Source organism: Podarcis bocagei, assembly GCF_964188305.1.
Source record: "Podarcis bocagei genome assembly, chromosome: 14".
NCBI classification, from domain to species: domain Eukaryota; kingdom Metazoa; phylum Chordata; class Lepidosauria; order Squamata; family Lacertidae; genus Podarcis; species Podarcis bocagei.
The window spans coordinates 37091852-37114101 of record NC_138139.1 but is presented as its reverse complement, the minus strand read 5'-3'; the positions used below and the strand labels follow the sequence as shown (position 1 = coordinate 37114101).

Sequence of the window (22250 nt, the reverse complement as noted above, 5' to 3'; positions counted from 1 at the left end):
GGGTATTATTATTTTTTTAAAAAAACCTTAAATCTATAGCTCCACCCACTTTTCTCTCTGGTCCCGCCCACAACTGGCATGTGACCCACTTCTGAAAGGAAGCCAAGGAGATTCCTCAGATTTGACTTTGGTGCTCTCGTCACTTACACGATTACATAGCACTGCTGAATAACCACCTCTTATGATATGCTCATATGTGGTAGCCTGTGCAGATTTAAAAGCCAGGAGGGTACTTGCTCTTCTGGAAAATATATACTGTATCAGACACTTCACCAGCCTGGTATTCCCCACCAACTTCTACCTGACCTAGCCAGCATTGTCTGGGCCGGCAGGAAGTGGTAGCCCAAACAGCTGGAGCACACCTGCTTGGCAAAGTGCCTGATGTTGTCTATTGTTACAGCTGATGTGGTGTATTGTTATAGTATATTGTTATTGGTGGGGAGTCAGCATGGATCGTTTGCAGCCCTCAGAAACATTTGACACCCCTAGTGGCCCCTGCACTGCTTTCCCAAAGTAAGAAGGTGCTGGGCTTTGCAAAGGAGGTGTGATGGCTGTGACAGGGTCCTAGAGTCCTCCCACCTCCTTCCCAAAGCCTAGTTAGCACTTTTCCAAATAAACACACATAATTACAGTATTAAAAACTTACGGAAATTCAGCAGGAAGTGAGGGGACATGCACTAATTGGAAATGAGGGAGTATGACTACCCTGAAACCTGCAAAACAAATGGTATTGAACATGCGAGAGCATAACTGCTCCACTACCATCACGAGCATAAATTCACAAATGAAAAGGGCACCTGAATGGGTAAGTGTGGCTGGGACTGCATAATAAATGTTCCATCATTGTCGTCATCAGCAGAGGAAGGCCAGTCTGTTCTAGGGTTGGTTCTTGGAGATTTACAAGCCCCTGAGTGCTGATTTCTGGCATGCTGCCGCCTTTCAAACTCCAGGAATGCCCAGCAGACCTGGCTTGTTTCCGGCATAGCAAAGCTTACTTAAGGATGTTGACAAGCTGTTCCTAATTGGCTTCCAACCCTTTGCACCTCGTTAAGATGAAATGGGGGAATCTCACACCACATGGGCAACTGTTGCTAGGCCTGGGGGTGAAGCTCACAGGTATGTGGTGAGCTGAAACACACACACAACCCAAACTAGGATGGATCAGATTGCTAGAAGGCAAAGATAAGAAACAGCCAGCCAGCCGGGTGTGAGTGCTGGACTATGATCTGGGAGTCCAGGGTTCAAATCCCCACTCAGCTGTGAAGCACACTTTGAGCCAGTCACTCACTCTCAGCCCCATCTACTTTGCAATAGTTAATATAACTTAGAGTGCTGAGACCAGGTGAGCTGGGGGCCTGCTGAGTCTGCTGTCTCCATGCTTGCGTACCCTCCAGCATTCCTCTGATGAAAATAGGGACATTTCTCACTCCCCCATTCCCCTCTCAAGCATTTCCTATCAGAGAAAGGTCGAGTGCCACCATGCCCCCCAACAGGACACAGCACACATGCCTTGCATTTTGATCCCACCCTTTTCTTAAAGGAGCTCACTTCCTCCTCATAGGTCAGGCTGAGAGGCCCACAATCGCCCAGTGAGCTTCATAGCCAGGTGTGGATTCAAACCCTTGTCTCCCGGTTCTAGTCGGACATTCTAACCACTAAAGCACACTAGCGCTACATTGAAAGATCTTCATGGCGTGTGGCTTGTCAATCTCCAGCGTCTGTCCAAGAATGGGATGGGGATCTTTCCGCACCTTCTCATTCACACCCCAACGTGCCAAACGCTTGCGGCAGGCCTGCCTCGAGCCTGCGCCTCCTCCGCCTTGAGCTCTCCATCCGGTCTGAATGAGATCAGACACATCTGTAGAGCCTAGAGAGTGGAATGCTCAAACAATGAGGGCATTGCTTTCCCCTGGATTAGAGACTCGGCCACCTTCTCACCTACAGAGAAACATCTGCTCCCCGGCTCTTGTGAATGCTGCATTATATATACCCCACAAAGCCATCCACACGCCATATTCTTGGCATGCAGGCACTTCGTTCCGCTGAGGGCAGAAGAGGCCCTCTTGCTTGTCTCCAGCCTGCAAACAGATGTTGCCTTCTTGGAGTTACTTGGTGGCCCATTCAGCATCAGCTGCCTGGAGCTTTTGCATTTCCTTGCTGGTGAACCCAAAGTCTCCAGCTGTCCAGGCTCCTTCTAAAAGGCCTCCTCAATCCGATCATGGCATAATGAACCGTCTCCAACATGACTGGATATTGATTGGGCTGCAATGGGTAAGAATGGGGGAAACTTTTCAGTGTCTCATTTTTTCCAGTCTTCAGATCTCCACAACCGTTAGCAAATTCTGGTTTATTATTATTATCATTTTATATTCTTTATTGAAAAATAAAAGGTACATAATTACAAGTGCGCAGAGTAAGGTAAGACACAAAAAGAAGAAGAAACTAGTACCTATGTAGAAAACAAAACAACCAAAAAAGAAAGAAAAAGGGGGGGGGGGAGGAATGTTGTTGTAGTTAACCAGACCTTAAACTAATAAAAGTTCACTAATGTTTAAGTGCAGCTTTTCCCCACTATAAATATTATTCTATGCGGTTTTGCCTAATATGCACAGTTTTGCAAGGATATTTTCCCCAAAATACAGCATTTTAATATGTATCCTGATTCAGAGGTCCTCAGCAGGAGGTGCTGCCTGCCTAGGTTGGCACAAGAGAAGACCGGTGACGAGAGCAGGAAATGTGGACCAAATAATCAGGGGACTCAGCTACACAGCTGCAAATAAAATGTTTTAAGTAGAGTGCAGTATACAAAGGTGACACTAGATGGCGACAGTGAGCTATGGCAATTCCAATGTATTTTTCAAAACGTTTTTTAAAAAAGCATTGGCACACCGTTTTTTTAATGTGTGTGTGGATTCCACCCTGGTTAAGAATGCAGAAATGTAAGAAGAGCCTAGGCCTAGATCGGGCCAAAAGTCCATCGAAGTCAAAATCCTACTCTCACAGTGGCCAGTGGGAATCCCACAAGCAGGACCTGCACACAACAGCATTATCCCCACCTGTGATTGCCGTCATCTGGTATTCAGAGACTGTACTGCCACCGACAGGGAGGGAAAATATAGCCCTCTGGGAGCTGTGAAGCATGCTATAAATACTCGCAGAATCATAGAATTGAAGACTTGGAAGGGACCCCAAGGGTCATCTCTTGTAGATTCGAATCCATTGCCTCAGGTCCTACCCCCTGGAGCAGCAAAAAGCAAGCTTGCTCCATCTTCCATGTGTACTTGACAAACAAGAACAGTGGTACCTCGGAAGTCGAACGCCTTGAGAGTTGAACATTTTGTCTCCCGAATGCCACAAACCCAGAAGTGTGTGTTCCGGTTCATGAACTATTTTTGGAAGCTGAATGCCCAAATCGGAAAGTGTGCTTTGGTTTCTGAATGTTTTGGAAGTCAAACGGACTTCCAGAATGGATTCTGTTGGACTTCCGAAGTACAACTGTCTACATTTCCTACAAAAGAGACATGAAAATTGGTCTTCTCTTCTCCAGGCTAAACATACCCAACTCCCTCAATCATTCTTCATAAGGCTTGGTTTCAGGCCCCCGATCATCTTGGTCACCCTCCTCTGCACATGTTGCCGCTTGCCAATATCCTTCTTCAACTGGACACAGGGCTTCAGGTGGGTTCTGATTAAAACAGAATAGAGCAGTACATACTATGGCTTATCCTTGATCAGGACAAGTAAGTCTATGCTAAACAAAAGCCCAGAAAACCTTTTGCTTTCAACTCTGCCAGTTAAAGTGGGCCTTTCCTGGTGTTAATCACCAGTTAATGATGCAGCCTTAGAAATAGTCAGTCTGGGAAGTGGGTGGGTGGGGGGTTGTTTTGCCACCCTGGATGTGAGCAAGCAAGGGTGTTTCAAGGGTGTAAGGAAGGAGCAAGTCCCCCCTGTGAAGTGACCTGAGAGTTCGTGCCCTGAGACAGTCTCCCAGTGCCAAAACAGAGAAGAAAGATCTTCCTGCTGAGAAAAGTGGAGCATGGGGTGTGGATAATGGTAATTTTCTCTCCTCTGCACACCCCCATCCTGCCTCTCAATCCAGCCAGAGGTGGATTCATGCCTCATTCATCACAGCTGTCAACAACACCACCTCTTGAGAACTGGGCTGTGTTAACCCTTGCCTTGCCACCCAGCAGGAAATTTAGAAGGGAAGCTCTGTCCGTATGCGTCCTACGTTATCCAGGAAAGTCCTCTATTTGAAGGAATCCTCTATATTTCAGAGGAAGAATCCCAAGAAAGGAGAGTGGGGTGGGGCTTTAACATTGTCCATTGTTACCTATCACGCAAGTCACCTGGCCAAAGTCCTTCCCATTGCATTTCTGTTTAAATTATAGCACTTCTAAATTAGCATCTACACCTTGGAATTACCGTATACAAATTTTATGCAGATTTTTGTTCCCTTTCTTGGAAATGCACTGCCTTTATCCCTCCCAGCAAGACACCCCATATCATAGCATATGTTACAATTCTGTTCAGTTAACTGAAATGGAAAATGATAGCTCTGTGAATTTACTTGTTTTATTACATTACATTTCTATCTCACCTTTCCTCCAAGGTGGCATGCAGTGTTTTCCTCCTTCATGCTGTTTAAACTTCACAACAGCCCTGTGAGGTAGGCTAGGTTGAGACTGTGACTGGCCAAGTAGGGATTTGAATCCCAGTCTTCCAGGGATTTGTCTGACCCTCTAACTGCTGCACTGTACTGTCTCCCCTGCCTAATCTGATATGAAATATTACTTCTAATATTTGAGATTGTTCAGCCTGGGGTCATGCAGGCGTTAGACCATGTGGCCTCTTTACCCTTACCTTTGACACCTGAAATGTGTGTTTTCAGGGCACACCCTATTCCTGTGACTGTAACCAGTTTTAAATGTTTTTAATTTTGAATCTTATATTGTTGTAAATGCCTTAGCACCTGCTGGGGAAGGGCTGGGTGATAAATTTTATAATAACAATAAATATAAATGTGCACATCACCAAAAAAAAAAGAACAGGCAGGGGATATAGCCGTGCATTAAAACGTGAATAACTACTTTACATCTATAGATGCAAATTTCAGAAGGATGACTAGAATTTAAAGAGAAGAGGGACAAATCCTGTGTGCCTGCTGTCCAAGTTCTTTAACTCAGGCTTTGACCAGGCAGCCTTTCAAAGTGGGGATGCCTTCAAATAGAGGACTGTCCCCTGACTGCCCTTCAGGCGGAGGTCTGCCTGCTGTAAAGTAGGACACATTTGGCCACCTGACTTAGAGGTTTCTTGTCACTGTTTCTAGTGTAATATAATTGGGATGTTGGTGGCACTGTGGTCTAAACCACTGAGCCTCTTGGGCTGGCTGATCTGAAGGTCGGCGGTTCGAATCCCCACGACGGGGTGAGCTCCCATTGCTCTGTCCCAGCTCCTGCCAACCTAGCAGTTCAAAAGCACGCCAGTGCAAGTAGATAAATAGGTACCGCTGTGGCGGGAAAGTGTGCTCTGGTTTCCTTCACAGTGTTCCGTTGCACCAGAAGCACTTTAGTTATGCGGGTCACATGACCCGGAAAGCTGTCTGTGGACAAACGCCATCTCTCTCGGCCTGAAAGCAAGATAAGCGCTGCACCCCATAGTGCACCCCGACTTCACCATCCAGGGGTCCTTTACCTTACCTTTTTTACCTAATCGGGAAGGGGAAGGCAAATTAAACAGAATTTATATTCTTCCCAAGTCCTCTTCTCAGTATTTCATTGGTGTTCATGTTCTTTTTTTAAAAAAAACTTCAAACTTTTGCAAAGCACACTTACACCTCTCAGCAGCCCTGTTTGGGCTTTTTTCCACCTCTTGCGTTTGCTATTAGAGAGAACCTAAGAGCATAATGGACGCGGGTGGTGCTGTGGGTTAAACCACAGAGCCTAGGACTTGCCGATCAGAAGGTCGGTGGTTCAATTCCCCGTGACGGGGTGAGCTCCCCGTTGCTCGGCCCCTGCTCCTGCCAACCTAGCAGTTTGAAAGCACGTCAAAGTGCAAGTAGATAAATAGGTACAAGTAGTGCAAGTAGATAAATAGGTACCACTCTGGCGGGAAGGTAAACGGCGTTTCCGTGCGCTGCTCTGGTTCACCAGAAGCGGCTTAGTCATGCTGGCCACATGACCCGGAACCTGTACGCCGGCTCTCTTGGCCAATAAAGCGAGATGAGCGCCACAACCCCAGAGTCGGTCACGACTGGACCTAATGGTCAGGGGCAGTGGCGTAGCATGGGGGGTGCCAGGGGGGCAGGCCGCACCGGGCGCAACATCTGGGGGGCGCGCGCTCGCTGCCTCCGGAGTCGCCGAAGAGCCTCGGGCGCAGGCTGTAGCAGAGCCGCATGTCTCGCAGAACCGACGAGCTGTGCGCGCGTCCGGGCTGAAGGCGCCCGGCAGGCAGCGGCTCTCAGCGCTCACCGCGGAGGACGCGCCCGGAAGCCCCTCCTCACAGCCCCGCCTCCGCCGCTGCTGCTGCAGCTGCTGGGCCGTTGCATTTTCCTCGCCTCTCTGCCCCCCTCCTCCTCCGGGCAAGCGGCGTCGTTTGGGCGGCAGCGCCAGCGGCAACTCGCAGGTTAGGGGTTAGGGGGGGCGCAAATTACGTGCCTTGCCCCGGGTTAGGGGGCGCAAATTACTTGCGTTGCCCCGGGTGCTGACAACTCACGCTACGCCGCTGGTCAGGGGTCCCTTTACCTTTAAGAGCATAATATGGGCCCTGCTGGCTCAGGCCAAAGCTTCATAACAACCATAGGTCAGGGGCTGAGCATCTGATTTGCACGCAGCAAGTCTCAGGTTCATCTCCTGGTAGGGCTGGGAGAGACTCCTGCCTTGAATCCTGGAGACCCACCGCCTATCAGTGTAGACAATGCTGAGCTAGATGGACCAGTGGTCTGACTCAGTATAAGGCAGCTTCCTATGTTCCTAGTCCACATGCTGTTCTCACAGCGGCTTCAAGCAGCTGGTATTCAGATGCATGTTGCCTCCAGCAGTGGATGTGGCCATCATTGTTAGTGGCCACTGAAAGGCTTATCCTGCCTGAATATGCCTAATCCTCTTTTTTGAAGCCACCCAAGATGCTGGTCCTCACTGCCTCTTGTGGGAACTAATTCCATAGTTTAACTTCAGGCTGTGTGAAGAAGTCCTTTCTTTTATTTGTCCTGATCTTCATTGGATGTCCCTGAGTTCTAGAATTATGATGAGAGAGGGAGCAGTCAGCAAAGGCCATTTAGTCACTGTGCTTGTCTTTCACCTCTTGCATTTCATGGTCTTTTGGCGCCACTGTTTGCATTTCCCCTATCTATACTTCCCTGTGTGTTAGAGAGTTTGCACACATGCACAGCAACTGAGGACGCGACTTCATGCATACGTTGAGCTGGGCTTGAGACAACGGAAATGCATGTCATGGGCTTTTTCAGGGCTTTTTCAGCATGGGCTTTTGCAGGGAGTATATAGACTCTCTTCTATTGGGAAGGGGAGGGGGACTTCTTTGGGCTGGGGGCAGGGAAATAGTCATGGTGGGGAGGAGGATGTGATTGCCAAGGGAAGTTTGAGCCAGCAGCTGTTGCTGAAGTTATCCTTTCCCCGGGTTCTAAAGGGCGCAGCAGGGGATGCATATTGAATGGGAGAAGAGAGCTGGGCATTTGTGATTAAGATGGGGGGTGCATTTTGCAGAATGGGGGGGGGAGCAGAGAAGGGGAAAAGGAAGATTTGTTGATAGGAGAGATAGGGAAGCATTCAGTCTGGTGACCAGCAAAAAGAAAGAGCTACAGAGTGCTACATTCTGTAATGCTATCCCGCTTTGCTTACAAAACATTAAGACAATTTTCTGATATGCCAAGAATACAGGTGACTTCTCTCTTGTACGTTTCACATGTGATAATGTAGCCAACTACGTTCTACTACTCAGAGTAGACCCATTGAAATGAGTGGACCTGAGTTAGTCAAGGCTGTTAATTTCAATGGGTCTTCTCTTGAGTAGGGCTAGCATGGGCTACAATTCAACAGTTTTCTCTCCTTGGTCTGTCCTGTAATAGATGTTTCCTAGGAACCAACCTGGCCTTGTAGGTCTCTCTCTGCAGAAGAAGGGTTTGCATGGTGTTTAAGACAGATTGAGTGAGGGACATCCACATGCCCAGACTATCCCTGTACCTTTACTTCTTCTTGTCTCCTTGTAGTTTAGACAGATATGGCTCAAGGTGGAGACATGGTAGAGGTGTATAAAATTATATATGGTCTAGAGCAGCCTTTCTCAACCTGTTGGTCCCCAGATGTTGTTGAACTACAACTCCCATCACCCCTAGCTAGCAAGGCCAGAGCTCAGGGATGGTGGGAGTTGTAGTCCAACAACACCTGGGGACCCACAGGTTGAGAACCGCTGGAAAGTGGATAGGGAGAAGTCCCCGTCCCCCAAGTATTGTAACTCAAGGCCATCCAATGGAAGGTTCAGGGAAGATAAAGAAAAGTACCATATTTTTTGCTCTATAAAACTCACTTTTTCCCTCCTAAAAAGTAAGGGGAAATGTGTGTGCGTCTTATGGAGCGAGTGCAGGCTGCGCAGCTATCCCAGAAGCCAGAACAGCAAGAGGGATTGCTGCTTTCGCTGCGCAGCAATCGCTCTTGCTGTTCTGGCTTCTGGGATTCAGAATATTTTTTTTCTTGTTTTCGTCCTCCAAAAACTAGGTGCGTCTTATGGTCTGGTGCATCTTATAGAACGAAAAATACGGTACTTTTTCATGCAACTTACATAGAATCTGCTCCCACGTGATTTAGTGATGGTCACCAGTTTAGGTGACTTCAAAAGAGGATTCATGGAGGATGAGGCTGCTAGCTGTGCTTTCCCTCTACTGTCAGAGGCAGAATACCTCTGAATACCACTGGACCAGAATTACAAGTGTTGCTGTTGCATTCTGGGCCTAGTTGCATCCTTCCCCTTGCGGCATCTGATGGGCTACTGTGAGAACAGGTTGCTGCACTAGATGGGCCCCTGGCCTGATCCAGGAGGCCTCTGCTTATGTTCTTAAAACTGTTCTTATATACGGACCAGCCACCATACGGACTTGGTAGATGGCAGCTTCCTGCGCCCCTAAAACTGCAGCCCCAGCTTCTTAAAATTGGCCTTGTTATGGCACACAACTCTTTGGAGAACGGCTATAGACAAGAGCTGTGTTTGGCAGCAAAGCCTCAGCCCCTTTTGTATACCCCTGAAGCCCTGGATGCCAGCCAGCGGCTCTCCTGTCAAAAGCTTCCGAAACATGGGCATCTTTGCCCCTACGGTGCTGGGCGGCTGCCTTGGTTTAACCGTTTCGGAGCTGTTGCGCCGCTCCTTCCAGCAAGCCAGCCTTTCTCGCTGCTTTCTTCTCTTTGTTCCCTTACTTCCACCCCGCACCCTGAGTTAAATTTATGAATCTCAACGAGCCTGGGAAAACACGCTCTCACCCTCCTCCCACCCCCCCAACCCTCCCGCCCCCATCTCCATCCCAGCCAACACATCTTCCTCTTTGAACGCTTCCACATTGCTGAGGAGTGAAGTAAGCAGCGAGGGATGGAGATGACAGTTCTAGGTTAGGTTAGCCCAGAAATTAGGAAAGTGGGGAGGGGGGAGGGTCAGGGAGGAGAGGAGAGGAGGCAGCAAAACTGGAGGCTCCTGGCATCTTGCCTTTCCTGCTGGAATCTTAATTCAATTAAACGCCGTCTCACTTTGACTGGGCACAGAAGGGCATTTATTGCTAGGGAGGTGGAATATGGTCCTTTGTCAATCTGCGCAGCTTCTGGGAGGGGTTATCTTGAAAGGAGCAGTAGATTCTCTCTCTCTCTCTCTCTCTCTCTCTCTCTCTCTCTCTCTCTCTCTCTCTTGCAAATGTGGGTTGATAAAATAGCCACTTGCTGGGTGCTTAGGGTGAGGAGAAAACAACGCTTCTCCTACAAATTTATGACTAGAACATGGGTAGGCAAACTAAGGCCTGGGGGCTGGATCTGGCCCAATCGCCTTCCAAATCCAGCCCGCGGATGGTCTGGGAATCAACGTGTTTTTACATGAGTAGAATGTGTCCTTTTATTTAAAATGCATCTCTGGGTTATTTGTGGGGAATAGGAATTCGTTCATTTTTTCCCTTCAAAATATAGTCCGCCCCCCCCCACAAGGTCTGAGGGACAGTGGACTGGCCCCCTGCTGAAAAAGTTTGCTGACCCCTGGACTAGAACAACACTGAGACCTGTAATCTTTTGGTGAAGTTGCTGTGAATCACAAGAGGTTAGATCATCATTGCACTCAGGTGCTGCTTTTAGGATTTCTGAAGACATCCGGTCAACCAGCAGGGCTCTTCTTGTGTTCTTATGGTGTAGTTCAGTGGTTGAGCAGCTACTGCCTTGCATGCAGAAGATCCCTGGCAACTCCAGGTAGGACTGGGAGAAACTCCCTGTCTGGAACTCTGGAGAGCTGCTGCCAGCCTGTGTAGCCAATACTGATGTAGATAGACCAATGGACTGACTCAACAAAAGGTAGCTTCCCATGTTCCTATTTTGCTGCAGTGTGGAGTGTCCCTGTTCAGTGACCCAGGCAACCATGCCTCATTTCAGGATACTCCATTCCATTCCCTCCCCCTAGTTGTCTGGTTCCACTTCCCCCAGCACATACTCTGTAGCCATTGGGCATGCAGAGTCCTCATTGGTCTGAGGGTGGTTGTTTTTTTTTGGGGGGGGGGAGTCTTTTTTTTTTTAGTCTATATCATGGGTCACACTATAAAAGCCTTCAAAAATTCAACAGCATCAAAATCACTAGTAAAACATCATCATAAAAGAGGCACCCGGGACGGGTGCTAGCAGTGAGCCAATGAGTCTTTAACTGCCACCAAAAGTACCCCAAAGAAGATGTCAACCTCATTCCTATTCTAAGCATGTAAATGTGAGAGCCATTATCACAGATGAAGGACACATTCCAGCTGGGGGGAAACACTCAAGGGGGGAGTAGCATGAAGAGCAGGGTCTAGGGACATTCCTGAGAACCGAATAGAGAAGCCACTGGTGGACCATATGCGGCTTCCTGGACCTGCTATTCCTCAATCCTCTACCACATTCAAGTCCTACTGGAGCCTTTGGGAGGGTTCCTCACGATGCAAAGAGCAGGTGCAAGAAGAAGAAGAGTTTGGATTTGATATCCCGCTTTATCACTACCCGAAGGAGTCTCAAAGCGGCTAACATTCTCCTTTCCCTTCCTCCCCCACAACAAACACTCTGTGAGGTGAGTGGGGCTGAGAGACTTCAGGTCACCCAGCAGCTGCATGTGGAGGAGCGGGGAAGCAAACCCGGTTCACCAGATTACGAGTCTAGCGCTCTTAACCACTACAAGAGAAGGCTTGATCCAGATCTGGACCACAGCAGGGTACAGAGAGTTTAAATCAGGGGTCAGCAAACTTTTTCAGCAGGGGGTCGGTCCACTGTCCCTCAGACCTTGTGGGGGCTGGACTACATTTTTTGGGGGAAATGAATGAATTCCTATGCCCCACAAATAACCCAGAGGTGCATTTTAAATAAAAGGACACATTCTACTCATGTAAAAACATGCTGATTCCTGGACCATCCGTGGGCCGGATTGAGAAGGCGATTGGGCCGGATCCAGCCCCCAGGCCTTAGTTTGCCTACCCATGGTTTTAAATCCTCCTAATCCCCAAGTCTAGGTCCAGTTCTGCCTCCCCCACCTATTCACTCTTTAAAAATCTCTCTCTCACACACAGTGACCGCATCTAAATGGTGTTGGGTCATTTGGAACCTGTCGCCTGTCTCTAAATGGCATTCACAAACGGCTGTTCGCGCAGGGCTGGGTTTAAATAAATATTTCCCGAGAGAAGGGATGGGACCCGTACTTTGTGGGCCTGACTCTGCAGAATGGGAAGCAGCAATCAATTGGGTGGAATTAATGGCCACGCTTTGGCAGGTTCCCGGTCACTTAATGAGCTGAGCTATGTGGTCATTTGGCTGGGATTTTTTTTTTTTTTTTTGCCTCTCTATTTCCTCTTGTTCAATTGCCTGGGCGGGGGAACCTGGCAGCTGAACTTTTGACTCCCTGCCTTGGCATACTTCCCCTTTAATTAATACTTCACTGTGACTATCAGGAAAAAGACTTGGGAAAACATCAAATTTGGAAAGGTGTACTCAAATAGGAGAAGCTGGTGGGAGAGGTGGCCTGATCGTGACACCTTAAAATTAGGCAGCAATCAGGGGAGAGAAAGAAGGAGAGTCAGAATTGAGAACCTGCCAGCCAAGCTAAATTCTCTCTCTCTCTCTCTCTCTCTCTCTCTCTCTCTCTCTCTCTCTCTCTCACACACACACACACACACACACTTTATATTCCTGTTTCTAAAAGTGCTTAAAACAAACCATTCTCATATACCCCCCGAAACATTCCATGCACATGAAATGTAAATTATGAAGTCAAATACCAAGCAAGTTTGTATAATCTTTTAGAGTTGATTGTGCCAGTTAAGTGTCTTCTATTCTCCTCCTAAACAGATCGTCCCAGAGTTTTCAAAAAAATAAAATCAATACAGCTATATACTAGATTTGCCTTGGAGTCTGATCCATTTAAAAGATGCAGAACTTTAAAAACAAAACAAAACCCAACAACAATAATAGATATTGCACATTTAATTAAAAACCAAACTATGTAGTCCCCCCTCCCCACTTTTTACTAGGTGGTTCTTCTGACATAGGATGCTATTTAGAAGAATGAAGTAAATAAATAACAGTGTAGTCCTATATGTTCCTACTCAGAAGGAAGCTGCATTGAGTTCAACGGGACTTACCGGTACTCCGAAGTGAGTATGTATAAGATTAAGCCTAAAATTAACAAACAAGCTTCAAGGAAAGAAATAAACACAGAGAGGACAGCAGGAGGTATAACAAAAGTTCTGGCTGGGCACACATGTATATTAAAAAAGTTAAACAGATATAATCAATAAAAGATATAGATAGATATGTATCTTCTGCTGATTAATGTACTATTGAAGAGTATTCAAGTGGCTTTATGTATTTCCAATTAGCCATGTCCATTACATTTAGAACTAGTCATCATTTCATTATAAAATAATCATTAAATAAGGAAGCAGAGATTTCAATTGATTTGCTATAGCCTTTAAATTAATCTGGGATTAGCTGCAGCCTTTAACTGACATGAGATTGTCGCCATAGTTAATGTTTTCCAAATATTGTCACACCATTCTTGGATAGTAGGAGTCTTTTTTACTTTCTGTTTTGCTATTGAAAGGGGGTGACCAGTAGCCTTCTGATATGTGGTGTTGCTTCCTGATCCACATTACTGAAATAAACTTTGCAATCACCCCTCTGGAGGTGTTGCTGGTCAGTGTAGACGACATTGAGCTAGGTGGACCAATAGTCTGACTCAGTATAAGGCCATTTCCTTTGTTATTCCAAGTCAATATCCTAATGCTGCTCTACAAATCTATGGTGTGACTGCATTTCAAATGCTGTGTACCGTTCTGGTCGCCTCATCTCAAAAAGGATATTGTAGAGTTGGAAAAGGTTCAGAAAAGGATAGCCAAAATGATAACTAGGATGGAGTGACTCCCCTATGAATAAAGTTTGCAGCTTTCGGGACTTTTAAGTTTAGCGAAAAGCTGGTTAAGAGGTGACATGGCACAAGTTTATAAAATTATGTATGGCATGGGGAAAGGGGATAAAGAAAAGTTTATCTCTTTCATTTAACTAGAACTCATGGATGTTCAATGAAGTTGAGTGCTGGAAGATTTGGAGCAGATTATTCTTTTGTTAATTATGCTGCTTGAAATGTGCATTTTATATTTTACTTCCTTTAGTCGTGCTCCCTTTTTAGGCATTTATGATGGGGGGCAGTTAACTTTGCTGTGTTACACATGCATTCTGTAGCTAGCCTGTTTTAGAAGGTTTGATTTCGCAATCTTTAAGATAATATTTTAGTTTCCTGTTAATGACATTGCTTTGAATATATACTTTGATTTCTTCAGTAAAGTTTTATTTATTTTCTGGCTTGTATTAGCTGATGTTTTAATGTTTTGTAAACCACTTTGGATTTTTTTGCAAAAAATATAATGAAATGAATAATGATAGAAGAGGAAGAAGAAGAAGAAGAACGGATTTCTTTATGCAGTGCATAGTAAAACTACGGAACTCACTCCCACATGAGGGAGTGATGCCCACCAACTTGTATGGCTTTAAAAGAGGACTGGACAATTTCATGAAGGATAAAGCTATCCATGGCTACTAGACATAATGAAGGCAGCAAATCGTTCAGTTGTTGTTACTATATATTTACCCCAAAGAAATGAATATTTATTTAATGAATTAGATGTCTTCCTTGGTGTTTTCCATAAAGTCCCAGTATGGCTTACACGATAAAACAAAGAACACAGTTACAGCCATAAAAGAACAACAACAAAGCACGCAAAAGGATAGGAGAATAAGAAGCGGCTGCCAAGGTCCTGTCTAGTCCAGTACCCTGTTCTTCCCACCTCCAGAAGAAACCTGGGATTTTCAGGTGCCTTCGGAGGGACCGTGATGCCTACAGCAGTTCCTTTCAAGATCCCTTTCTTCCTGTCGCCAGGAGCAGAAATAAACAGCCGTCCTTCGACGCAGCAACAGGCCTGGGGCTCATTCATCTCCAGTAAAGCATGGACTAAACCTCTGGCGTGTCTTCCTCACCCAACCCTTCTGGTTGCCATGGCGAACCTGCTCAAAAGCTCCATCTCCGCGTTGGGCCCAAGGCGAGGAGGTGGGTCCAGTGGGCCAGTGGGGTTCAGCTGTGACCCCAGAGTACCCAGCTGTTGTCAAGGGGTCTCTGCCACCCATGGGTGGCCTGGTACTTTCCTCACAGAGGCAGTTGGGATGGGAAGATGTAGAGAAGGAGGTTGAGGGAAAGAAGCCTTGGCCGGAAGCTAGAGCAGAGGCAAACATGGGACCTGTGGGAATGTTCAGGGAGGCAGGAGAGGATATATTGTTGATTAATATCCTTCCTAACTTGCGCTAGCAAGTTCTATAACTTAGCAGAGTTTTAACATTCCCTTTTAAAATGCACAACGGGTAGCTGGTTGCAAGCTTGTTGAAGCTTCTCAATATAGATTCCTGGTAAGATCCCTTTAGTGGGACCTCGGAATATGAACGGGATCCGTTCCGGAGCCCCATTTGCATCCAGAAGCAAACGTAACTAGTGATGGCATGTCTGCGCACGAGCGAGTCACTTTTCGTCGCTTCTGCACATGTGTGTGATGTCATTTTGAGCGTCTGTGCATGCATGAGTGGCGAAACCCGGAAGTAATGTGCTCTGTTACTTCTGGGTTGCCGTGGAACACGCTCAACATGAAGCATATTCAACCCGAGGTATGACTGTATTTCCCTCTTAAAAGAATAAACACGACACAATCTTATTTAAGATATATAAAAGTAGTTTTCTCACAGCATCAGCATCAGTTCACAGTTGGATCCCCGAAGGCAGACTTAGCTACAGAGATATATACATGTGGATCTACCTCATATGAGGGGATAATCCCAGTGACTGCAGACTAGCAGTCACTGCAGCTCACACGACGAAAGGAACTCAAAGAGAGGAAGAGAGGAAAGAAAGTGATGACTGCATGCCTTGTCCTATTTGTTACCTGGACAGGTAAGGTCACATCCACTTCTAGTCACGTGCTAGAGGAAGTATGTCCCAGCCCAGGAGGAAACAGGAAGTTTTCGACTGGCTGGAACAAGCATCCCCTTTGCACGTCCACTCTAGGCAAACAAGGAATGTTGTACTTGATTGCTACTTGTGTTTCACATCCCACAGGACCTTCGTCTGCAATGGCTGCTGAGTTAGAGTTGCTCTATTTCAAAAAGTGAAAATCCGGACGGAAAAGTTGTTGAGCTAGCACTGTTTCCGACGGCCATGTCCAACCATATGAATGTTCAAAGTAGCCAAATTTGCTGCATTTTTAAAAACTCGCCAGCTACTTCCCAGATGGCTCCCGATCTGTCCAGCCTCCCTGGAGGGGAGTTTCACCACTCCAAAGCCTTCCAGGTCCCAGGACAGGACAGTGGCTAACCATTTGCACGCTCGGTTATCGTGAGGTAAAAAAATGCCCACAGTTCACTTCAGTCTGGGGCAGGCCCGGTTCGAGGGGCCTCTCACCAAAGTGCCTTCCAGAGGCCCCCTCTTATTTCTGTGACATTTTCCGCTGCCACAACAGGCGTTATCTTGGGGAACAGCCATTTTAATGTGAAAGTTTGGTACGTCAGGTTTATCAGACTGTGCCCAATGTCTCCCTCCCACCTTCCCAAATTAGGATAGGCTGACATGGGGGAAAAAGATATCCTGGAAGTCGCAGACGGAATCAGGAGCATTTCGACACACTTGTATTTCATCTGGTAATAAAACGATCATATAGGTCGGCCTTCTCCAACCCGGTATTTTGGATTCTTAATTCCCATCAGCCCCAGTTGGCACAGCCAGTTATCAAGAGATCATGGGGGATGTAATCTGGCACCAAGTTGAGGAAAGGCTGATGTAAGCAATAATGAAATTTTCTTTTGATGTAGGAAGCTATGAGGGAAAGTGGGGATTGTCATGGCCTGCAGCAGATGCAGTCTTAAAGTGCCCTCTGGTGGCCACAGTTAGGAGTTTACAACAACATATGAGCATAATAAGAGCCTGCTGGATCAGACCAAGGGCCATGCCAGTCCAGCATCCTGTTCTCACAGTGGCCAGACAAATTCCTGTGGGGAAACCCGCAAGCAGGACACTCTGCCTTCCAACTGGTAAAGATCTGTGGGAATTAAACTTAGTACACATATATTTCCTAGGCAGCAGGGGCAGACTTAGTGCTGGGCGAGGGAAGGAGGCATGAGGTGCTGACGGGGTCCTAGAGTCCTCCTGTCTTCTTCCCAAAGCCTAGTTAGCACTTTCCCCATTTTGGGAAGGAGGCGGGAGGACTCTAGGACCTTATCAGACACCTCATGCCTCCTTCCCAAGCAGGGTTGGGGATAAGGGCAAATTTTAGGCTCACACAGGGTGCCATAGTAGCTTGAAGTGATGAAGCAAGTCAGGAACCAGAAGTTGAGTGACAGGCAAAGCTTGGAAAGCTCATCTTAAAAAGGAACTAATTCCAGTTCACATCTATCCTGCCACCAAAGAAACTGGTTTGGTTCACTGTTTGATTCAAATCATCCAACTGATCCTCAGCAATTTCCCCCCCCCCCCTTCGCATCCTGAGTGTTACAAGCTGATGTGCTAACATACAAAAGATACGCAAGAAGACTAAGAAAACATAATCTCTCTCTCTCTCTCTCTCTCTCTCTCTCTCTCTCTCACACACACACACACACACACACAGTGGAATGTGAATGGTTTACTTTATTTTCCTCAACAATTATGATCTTTAAACTTTAAGGCCCAAGGAATCTAAAGAGTAAACACACAGATGTAAGAGAATGAACTTTAAGACAAACAAGAAATTGTTTAATGTTCTATCCTGAAGTGCACTTAATTCATGTTCAGTTCACTCGGCAGTTAAGGGAAACACTTTCAGGGGAAGTTCAGAGATTTTTAAAAACTAATTCTGTGAACTTTGTTAAACCACAGAATCATAGAATGGTACGGTTGGAAGACCCTCAGGGGTCATCTAGTCCAACCCCCTGGAATGCAGGAATCACAGCTAAATAATCCCTGACCGATGGCCATCCAACCTCTTTTTTAAAGCCATCTTCCAAGGTAGTTCATTTCACTGTCGAACACCTCTTCCTTCAGAAAGTTCTTCCTAAAGTTAAGCCAGAATTTCCCCCCACTAATTTGAATCCATTGGTTCAGATCTTACCCTCTGGAGCAGCAAAAAACAAGCACACTCCATCTTCCATGTGACAGCCCTTTAGATATTTGAAGATGGCTTTCATATTCCCTATCACATCCTTCTTAAACTGTGGTTCCCAGAAATGAACACAGTATTCCAGGTGTGGTTTGACCATGACCATTACTTCCCTTGATCGGGACACAGAAGCATACTGTGGATGCAGCTTAGAATAGCATTAGCCCTTTTTTGCTGCTACATCACACTATTAACTCATGTTACATTTGTGGTCTTGTAAGACTCCTAGATCCTTTTCACATGCATGGTTGTCAAGCCAGGTGTTCCCCATCCTCATTTTGACAGAGGAACAAAAAGCAAGGCTGGACCCAGTGTGCTTCCTTTGCTTCTCTCTTTCATCCCAGGAAAGGCTCAATGATGAAGCGTCTCCTTTGCATGCAGAAGATTCCAGGTTGGTTCTCAGCATCTCCAGGTAGGGCTGAAATCCTGCCTAAAACCCTGGAGAGCTGCTGCCAGTCAGTGCAGACAATGCTGAGCTAGTCTCACTCAGTATAAGGCAGCTTTCTGCTTTCTAGTGTCACTCACTCACCCAACCTGCAGAGAAAATCGTTCCTGCATCCTACATACCGATGTGATGCCTTCCAAACAGCAGAGGGCAGTGCTACACAGCTAGTAACAAAACAGGGGGGTAGAGATTCCTTGTTGCCTGCCTGGCACTTATCAAAAAAGAACCATCAGCATTTTTAGACCAGGGCTGCTAAATGAACAGTTTGGAAATCTCTGAGTCTCATTGTTCGCAGCTGCCATTCTGGGGAGAGATGAAGACCCTCTTCTGCACTTCCTCCTCCATCTCTCCTCTTTCACATCAGGCCTGCTTTATGTCTTGGGACCCTCTGCATGCCAAACACATCCTTTTCAATTGCCTCTCAGTTTCTCGGTTTCCCTCCAATCCTAAATTCAGCTCTCCACATTTCCATATCAGTTTGGAGATATTTTTTTCCTCTTGAAAATTCACCAGCATATTAGTGCGACTTTCTTCCAAGATACACATTTATGCAAAGTGGTTTCCCCTAATACAGGCATGTCCAATAGGTAGATTGTGATCTACCGGTAGATCACTGGATATCTGCAGTAGATCATTGGTAGATCACTGGCTCCCCACAAAGAAGCTGAACAACTGTGGCTCCCCTAAAAAAAACCCTCAACATTTTACCTCCTGCCTGAAAAAACTCAACAACTTTGACTCGAACCCCCAAAAAGGGGGTAGATCACTGCCAGTTTTTAACTCTGTGAGTAGATCGCAGTCTCTTTGGAGTTGGCCACCCCTGCCCTAATAGAATGCCTTTCTGCATGTTGTTTTCACCAATATATCTATTGTTATGCACACTTTACCCTGATTGGCAGCCGTTGCTCTTATCTGGTGGCCTTTCTCGGGCCTTTGTACCTTATCCTATTAATTGGAGATGGTGGGGATTTCTCATGTCAGGCAGCCATAAATGAGTGTAAGCCAACATGTCAAACCTCACACACTCTGGTTATTTGAAAGGTCCTTGGTGTGTGGTCTCAAAACAGTTGCTCAGTAGGGAAGGTGGCCCTCAGGCTGATAAAAGTTCCCTGCCTCTTGCCTTGGCCACCTGGCAATTTCACCCTTCAAAGAATACTGGGAAGTGTAGTTTGCTAAGGGTGCAGGGAAATGTAGCTCCGTGAGGGGGAACCACAGTTCCCAAGATTCCTTTGGGGGAAGTCATTTGCTTTAAGCAGGCATCGAATGTGCTTTAAATGTATAGCTTTGCCCTGCATCTTTTTTGTGTGAAGAGGAACAGCTTGTGGGTTCAACCCCAGACAGCATTAAGCTACATAAAACCAGCATTAGCCCAGCTACAATGGAGTCCCCAGCTGCGGAGGTTCTGCTGCTAAAACTGTTCTCAAAAGTATTAGCAGCCGCCTATCCTGACAGATGTCGCTTATCTCTTAACACCTTCGCCATTCTTGTCATCACCAACCCTCCTTCACAGATGGCCAGTTCTCCTGTAATAATATCGGGTAGCATATTTATACAAATATGTGGCAAACTGATCTGATCTAGGCTTGCAGCACCTGATTGCTGCAGCCTCCAGGTGAAGCACACATTAACACGTCAAAGCTCTTGAATGCTTAAGAACAACTACAGCGGGGAGCCTTTGCGATACGCCAGGGGGGCCAAGCAGCTTATTAGCCCAGTAGGCATTGATCACACACCTGGCTGAATGGCTACACCAACATTTCAAGGTGGTGGGAGCAATGGGGAGGATATTGGGATCTGCAATAAAGGTATGGTGGTATTGCAAAACTAGAATGAGTTGGCTCTGCCTCCAGAGGCAGTTTTAAGTAAGCATGACCAGTGCAGCTGCAATGAGTGCCACAACAATGCTGTAGTATGGAGCGAGAGATGCTGAATTTTAGCATTGCACAGGGAGCCACTGAAATTTGAGAGCCCAAAGTCCACCACTGCCACCTCCCATTGGCTCTAGCTCCCCCTACTGTTGGTCTCCCTGCCTTCGGCCCTATTGGTCCTGATGGGCCCTGGCCATTCTTGAAAGAAGCCCTTGCTGATACCTCCCCCTTTTCCTCTTGCGTCAAGGCAGGAGGCCTGAAGCCTCCCTCTGCTCTCGCCTCAATCCATCTCTAATGATTCACGCTTGCATATTCATAGCACGCGTCACTGTGTCTTTGAGTCACAGCACGCTCTGAATGAAACTGCGCCCTTTCAGCAAGGAGATAATGTTATTCCCACCACCACCACCAAGTTGGCGTTTCTTATAATAACCACCTCTGTCAAACAGAGGTGCCACCTAAGAGCTGCTCAGTCCCAAGCTTCGAAAACAACCTTAACAGAAACAATCTCAAAAGCAGTTCAAGAGCCGAGCTTTATTGCTTGCAATCGTGTTTGAACCATGAAGATCCAAAACATGTCTTCACACGGGCAGCAAGGGGTGCTGGTTTAGCACTTGTTTTTGACTCTGTATGAAGTGTTGCCATCCTTTCTGTCTTTTAAACCTGGGGGGGGCAGGGATATTGGGCTTGGGGGCTGAATACAGTCCTCCAGTCCTCTCTATCTGATCCCCAGAGCTCACTCCACGTCACCCTCCCCTTTCCAGAGCACACCACTCACTGGCCCTGCTTTCCAACTTTTTTGAATGTTTTTGCCTGGCTGGAATTTGTCCTTGAACTCTGGCAATAGCTATTTCTTGCCTGGAGAACACAGAAGGATGTGTGAATGCGTACAGAAACTAGCCTACTGTAGCAAGGGGAAACTACATTTGCTGCTCTACCTGACGGGGGTTCTTTGCTGGTGTTTTCTGCAACAGGTCACTGATGCAGCAACAGGCCATTTGGGATGGATTAATCCTGGGCTGTCCACACACCAATCCCTCTGTGTTCACGGTTCTGTGACACTTCCCCAATGTTTCTGCATTATTGCCACCTGGAGGGGCACCCTTGCACTGCAGCACGGCAAAAGCGGGACACAAAAATAAACAGGCCCGGGACATTTTGGGTGTAAAAAGTTGCAGGATTTCAATTGCTAGACAGGCACTGGTTGGAAATGAAGTGGGATATCCGCTCCAAAACTTTTTGCAGGGGCAAACAGCATAGGGGGTTTGCTTCTAACTGCCCTAATAGCATCATTAGCACAAAACCTCATGAGTGCACAAGAAAAGGGTTATCTGGAGGGGCCATGACACTTTCTCAAGAGAGGAGGAGCTGCTTCACCGCTTCCCCTCTAGCCTTTCCCAGCTCAAAACCACTGCCCCCTGTTCCCGATCTTCTGTTCTCCCTGAAGATTAAGAGATATAGGAAATCTGCTTTGGGGTTTTGTGTGTGTTGAAAATAAGAATCAGCAACAACATGCACACAATTGCCTGTCAAGTGTAGTTTCGGCTTCCTTTAAGTTAAGGCTGAGCCTCTGCGACATCAGCCCGTTTGGCAGGAGACGCCACAGGGACTTTCACAGTGGAAACTGACTGGTTGAGGAAGTCCATACTCTTGAATTCAGGTTAATTAACCCTGGCAAGGAAACCTAATGGGACAGAAGCCCTTGAGAGGCTTGCCTGTCTCTCTCTCTGACCCACTCCACTGTGAAAAACTCAAGGTCACTCCTTTTTCATCTTCGGCAGGGCTGGAGAAAGAAGAAAAAATCACACTTGCTTAAAACAGAATGTTGGTGGATTCATCTCTCTCTCTTTTAACAGCTTTATTTCTTTATTTTCACTCAACACTCTCTCTTCTCCGCTCTTCCTCACTCTCAAGCACCCACCCCAAATCTCAGGCTCAGGTTGACTCACACCAGTATTTAAACATTTCCTCCCCTTTGGCTCTTACTCATTCATTCATTCTTATA

General features: G+C 46.7%; 1 long non-coding RNA gene across 1 annotated transcript; it reads right to left on the bottom strand.

Annotated features, from left to right (window-relative positions):
• Window positions 1–646: 646 nt before the first annotated feature.
• On the bottom strand, window positions 647–16545 carry LOC308573226. The gene is made up of 3 exons (XR_014001996.1): window positions 15689–16545; window positions 14535–14995; window positions 647–713 (listed from the first exon to the last, which is right to left on the bottom strand). It is a non-coding gene; the product is annotated as an uncharacterized lncRNA (long non-coding RNA).
• Window positions 16546–22250: the final 5705 nt, after the last annotated feature.